We start from the raw sequence: 6415 nt of genomic DNA, 5'->3' as shown, positions 1-6415 counted from the left end.
GTATGTGTTGCCAAAAAGTGAGAACTAAATTTTAATTCCTTTATTAAGTAATCATACTCCTGACATATAATTACTATGAGAAATTTTGACAGGATTAATTATCAAAATTACTTCCCCTAACTTATAACATGGCTGAGTACCTTCATCATTTGAATAAGGCACTCAAGTGAACATTTATTAAATATCCATTTTTATTAACTGATAAGTATATTTAGAAATTGAATGCTTACACTTCAAATTTTCATAGAAAGAAAAGGCTTCTTAATCAGCACAGCTAATTACTGAGCACTATTACACAATAGTAACGATATATTGTAAAATCCCTAAAGTCGAGGAGCTGGGAGTTATTCTGGTTAAGACAAATAATTATTCAAATTGTAAATGATATATTAAAGCCTAAACTGTTTTTTTTTCTGCCACACTATAAGAATATAGATAAAACCCTTCTCCAAATGTTATAAAACCTTCTACTCCCAAATAGGATAGATTTTTAAATTTGGAGAAAATGGGAATAATCAAGAATATGTTTCCCTATTAGAAGTAAATATCCACTCACTTTGGCACATGGAGACAGACATTTTATCCAAAGTTATTGTTAAGTTATTTTGACTACATTCCTTAGGGAGTTGTACACTTAGTTTAAGAAATTTCCTAAAGGTCTGAGTCATACCATATGTGAAAAGAAAATAAAAGAAGAGAAAAGAAGAGAGAGAGAGAGAGAGAGAGAGAGAGAGAGAGAGGGAGAGAGAGAAGAAAGAACAACCAGGAGCCATTTTTTAAATATAGATATATTCCATATTTCAGGGAAAGGGTAACTCATAGTCACAGCCCTTTTTCTTTTAGCCCAATTCTGCCTCAGCTGTCTCTCCTGAGGTAGCAATTTTCTTGAATAGGAAAAAAGGGGACATTGGCTCCCTGGGAGTTCAGAAAACTAAAGAAGGCACAGCAGTCTGTGCCTGTGTCCAATAGAAATGATGTCCCTGTTGATAACTACACATCCTAGATGAGCCTGGCCTGTAGAAATATGAGCATCACAAGACCTGTGTGGACCCAGGGATCTAGGCATGTCTAAATTATTTGCTGAACATGGATCTTATATAATATAACCTATCTAAAAAGAGTCAAAAAACATCTAAGATATCACAGGAGAGATGACTCGGTGGATAAGGTGCTTGTAGTACAAGCACAAGACCTGGGTTCAGAGCCCCAAGGCTCTTGTAAAAGTTGGCAATGACTGCACACCCCTGTGACCTCAGCACTGGAGGGAACATGGAAAGAAGACAGGGACGGGCAGATCCCCAGAGCTCAGTGGTCAACTGCTGTAGTGAAATGATCTCCAAAGTCAGGGATGAGATCTATCTCAAAAGTTAAGCTGTAATGTGGTAGAAGAAGAAATGCAAAGTCAAGTAGGTCTTTTGCATGCACATGCTAATGCACAGTCACTCACATCTACACAAGCATGCATATACCACACACCAAGAACACAGAGACAAGAGAAAACAAATATTTACAAGGATTATGAACATATCACACATTATTCAAAGTCTGGATACTCATAACTACACATAGGAACACAGGTACATGCATACACATACACATATGCACACATACACACACCAAACACATACACACATCAAACACACACACACACACACACACACACACACACACACACACACGAACCAAAAGAACATTAATATTATAGGTAAAACTTCACAGCAGATTTAAGCCTTTTCAAAAAGTAAACACAGCAACCAAAATGCACTTCAAGAAAAGAATGAGTAGGTGGTTGAGTGTTTTTATAATGGAAGATTTTATTTTATTTTTTCAAAAAAGTTGATGGACTCTGGGGCCATAATAATGACACACTGAAACCATACATACAAAATACCAAGTGAAAAAAGCAGTCTGCACAGGTTATATCTAGGATAACCCCAAAGATACACCATTCTGGAAGGCAAAACCATAGCAACAATAGCTTACTGGTTGTCAATTCAAGGGGAGGATATCGTAGTGTGAAGCTTACCCAGGCAAAATGCACGTGCTTTAGAGGCTACTGAACTTTGCCTGCATTGTATTCTTCCAGGGACAATGAGGTTGTCATGCTCCAGTCACACACAGACACTTCTATTGCAGCTCAGAGATAAAAATTGTCACCATTTGGTGACCACATTGTGCTAAAGTTATTATTATAACTTCTCTCATGTAGTGTGTTCCATAGATTTGAAATTTTTTCATAACTAGAAAATATAATAATAATAATAATTAATAATAATATTTTATTCATCCTTTTCATTGGAAACTTTGAAATATTTGCATGGTTTATATAGAAGTATCAAAACCTGGATTTATGGAAATTATTTTTAATAACTTATATTATCTGTGTGTATGTGAGCACTTGTGTGTGTATGTGTGGGTATATAACTACAGAAGTTAGAAGAGGGAACAAGATTATCTGGAGGCAGAATTATGGGCAATTGTAAAACAATGTGAACATAATTTGGGTTCTTTGGAAGAGCAGCATGCACTCTCAGTGTCTCATCCATGTATCCAGCCCCCTAATATTACTTTGACTTTCTTAAAAAATGCTTATTATATTTAATAAGTGTTGTAGTCCTTCTTTTACCTTTCTTCTTCATTTATTTTCTTTTTAAAGTATTATTATAGAATCTTATGCAGCTCAGGCTGACCTAGACCTCACTGTGCTACCAAAGCTTCATTGAATTCTAGGAATTCCTGCCTTATCTTAAGCACTTTATGCAGTGTCATGCCTGAGCATTTCTTACAGTTTTACACATACCATAAGTCTTGTCTTATAATCTTGAAGTGGAAATGTCCTAATAATTATATACCTTAGAAATATAGTTCAGAGTGAGTTCCAGGACAGCCAGGGCTATACAGAGAAACCCTGTCTTGAAAAAACAAACCAAACCAAACCAACCAAACAAAAAAACAACAAGAAATATAGTTCAAGTAATCTATATGAATTGAGTTTGTATCCAAGAATCTTGAAATGTCAAGAAGGAAATAATGAAAAAATTCTAAGGTAAATTTAGGACTAAAGATAGAAACCAAAAGAATATGAAATATACATTTAAGGAAAACAATTTAGAACAATCAAGAAATATTAATATGATGAAAATATTTAAGTACAGATTTAAGTTAATAATTGTGCATAGACACTGGCTCCCTAATTGCTATTACTAAGAGTTGATAATGATGAATGTGCAGACGCTCTGCAGTATCACTACTATGGGTTTGTACATTTAAATATGCCCAAAGTAGCTGAAATGTTACAATATTATGAGTTAAAATGTACTTTATTAATAGTATATACTTGACTTCAGAGAACTTAGGTCATGGAGAAGAGGTGACAAAGGAAAACTATCATCAAATATAACTCTAGAAAAGAGTAACTGAGGGCAGAAAAGTTCATTTAAAGTGATCAGAATTACTTACCATCCAAGAATAAAGAGACGTAGCATAAAGTTCCTTGCTGAAAGTCAAAGCAGATTCAAATTTCTCTACTAGGAAAAATAAAAGTGCCAGAAGATGATGCAGAGAGGTATAAGGATAGCCATGATAATATCCCATTACTGGGGACCAGATGTTGAAGCAGCAGAGGAACAGATGTTTTAGACAGAACCCTAGGAAAAGTCACCTGGCAGCTCAAGGGAGTATAAAATTACCATTGGCGCTATATGAAGCATGATAACAGGGGGTCCGTTGTAACAAAGTGACATTTCTCACTGGCAGATGAAGGCAGGTCTAATAAGTTATTAATGTTTTCTTGTTTTTTATACATCTCCACAAGCTTGTTAAAGGTCAAAGCAAGGAGCTCATAATTGAATTCAGAACAAGGACAGTTACTCTGGCTTGAAATTCCTAAATTGTCTCCAACACAAGGAATAGATTCCAGTAGATTAATTCAGATATTAATTTGAATCCTTCTATGAACTTTAAGATTTTGACATTTGAAAATACTTTGAGACATTTCATGGCACTGGGAAGGAGCTTAGGTAGAGACTAAAAGTATTCCAGCTGAGTGTTAATGAATGATCTTTCTTGTGTCAACAGAGAACAGGATGGATCCTGAGCCTCTGCTCTTAAATAGTGGCAACAGGATATCTGTCCATCTTGTAGCAGGAGAGTTGTGCTCAAAAGCTAACAGATTCAGAACTTTCCCCAATGGACAGAGTAAGAAGGTAGCAAAGATTCCCTGCCAATATAGACTGTTTGATGGTCTTGTCTAGGCATTATGCTGTTCCTCTCATATGGGTGTAGGAAGTGGTTCTGATTATAAGGTTCTGTTCCCCAATTGGTTCTTACTGATCAATAAAGATGCCAGGGGCCCAATGCTGGGCAGAGGAAATAGGTGGAACTTCCAGGTTCCTGAAGGCAGGCTAAAAAATGTAGGAAGAGGAAGGGGTGGGTTGTCATGCTTTAGAGGGAGGAAAAGGTGATCAGCCATGTGAAATCTTGGGCCGAGTGAACATAGGTAACTTTCCCGGGTAGGAGATTAAAAATGAAATCAAGTTGACTTCAGTTTTGGATTGTTGAACAAGGAGAAGGTAACAGGGACACTAAGTTAAGAACAGATTAAGTGGTTCTGAGCTAAGAGTATTGAGTGTTGAGAAGGGCACACTAACCATGGTATATTAGAAGTGCCTAGCAATTGAGAGAATAAGGCCAATTGAGGTTGAACTGTGTGTGTGTGTGTGTGTGTGTGTGTGTGTGTGTGTGTGTGTTTTATCCTCAGATCTCTGGGCAGGGATGGTGGCACAGTCCTTCTGGAGCTTAAAGAGTAGTAGAAATGACATACTATACACGGATGAACATCTAAAGTCCAATCTACTCACAGAAGAGCAGTAATACCCCTTGGGATGCCAGGTCTGCTGAATGGATAGTGTGTCCTTCCTCTGACTTCCATCACAATATGTGAAAGTATGTCATATGTCTTCATGTGACAATGTTAGCAATGAGAACCTAAAATAAATATAAAATATGATATAGGATACTGATGCTTGATAAATGGAGCAAGAAGGCTTTCAAAACGTAGGGGAATCTTAATCAGAGTGAGAAAATTCAACTCATAGATGGCAACAGAAAGATGAAAACATCTACATTTTTTAAAAATTATTTATTTTTTACTTATTCACTTTATATCCCACTCACTGTCCCCTTCCTGGTCACTCCCTCTCACAATCTTTCTCCCATCCTCTCTCCCCTTTTATTCTGAGTGGGTACACTCCATTATCCCCCAACCTGACACTTTAAGTCTCTGTGGGGCTAGGTGCTTCCCCTCCCATTGAAGCCAAATAAAGTAACCCAGCTAGAAGACCATATCCCACATACAAGCAACAGATTTTGGGATAGCCTCCATTCCATTTATTCGGGATCCACATGAAGACCAAGCTGCAATCTGCTACATATATGGTGGGAGGCTTAAGTCCAGCCCCTGTATGTTCTTTGGTTGGTGGTTCATAAACATAGTCCTAAGGGTCTAGGTTAGTTAACTGTTGGTCTTTCTATGAAGTTCCTATCCCCTTCTGCACCAACAATCTCCCCTTCTATTCTTTTCTAAGAGTCTCCAAGCTCCATCCATTGTTTGGTTGTGGGTGTTTGTATCTGTTTGAGTCAGCCTCTGAGTGGAGCCTCTTACAGAAAGATTTTATTTATTTATTTATTTACTTACTTACTTACTCACTCACTAAATTTTGGTGCCGTAGAGCAGATGTGTACCTTCTGCAGGAGATGCTTGCAACTTGTCACTGAGTCAAATTCTGGTTATATCAAGAGGTTTAAAGCAGCAAATACACAAACATTCTTGACTAAAAAAATGGAAAAACTGGAGCTAAAGAGTTGGCTCAGTGATAAGAGCCTTGGGTGCTCTTGCAGAATATCTAAGTTTGCTTCTCATGCCCCTTGCCTGGAATCTCATAGCTGTTGTAGCTCTAGTTCCAGGTGACTCAACGCCTTCTTCTGTTCTCATCCCTTTTCTGTTCTCTGAGAACACCTACATATAAATGGCATACACATGACAGATAGACAGACATACAGGCACACCCATACATATGTTGGGGATGCATAAAGAGCAAGAGAGACATAAGATTTAATTTTTTATGTGGAAGGCATAGAAAGAGTAAAAGAGAAAGAAAATCTCAATGAAGAAATGAAGGTGCAAGGAAACATCAAAATGGCATTGCAGAACTTAAAAATGAAACTTAAATTAGGAATCCAACAGTTGGATATAGAAGGATAGGAACAAGTTCATGACAACAATAATCATCCCACTATCAGGTAAACTGAATTAAATAGGTAAATGAGCTGGAAGTTAAAATACTCAGAGCCTCCTAAGCAAGAGGAACTGAAGAGGAGCTGATTCTGATCAAGTCTGGAGAGGGTAGAGTACAGG

This window comes from Mus caroli, unplaced genomic scaffold (assembly GCF_978045245.1).
Source record: "Mus caroli unplaced genomic scaffold, Mus_caroli_1 scaffold_14, whole genome shotgun sequence".
Taxonomy (NCBI): Eukaryota; Metazoa; Chordata; class Mammalia; order Rodentia; family Muridae; genus Mus; species Mus caroli.
The sequence above is the reverse complement of the archived record's forward strand: the minus strand, read 5'-3'. Positions refer to the sequence as shown.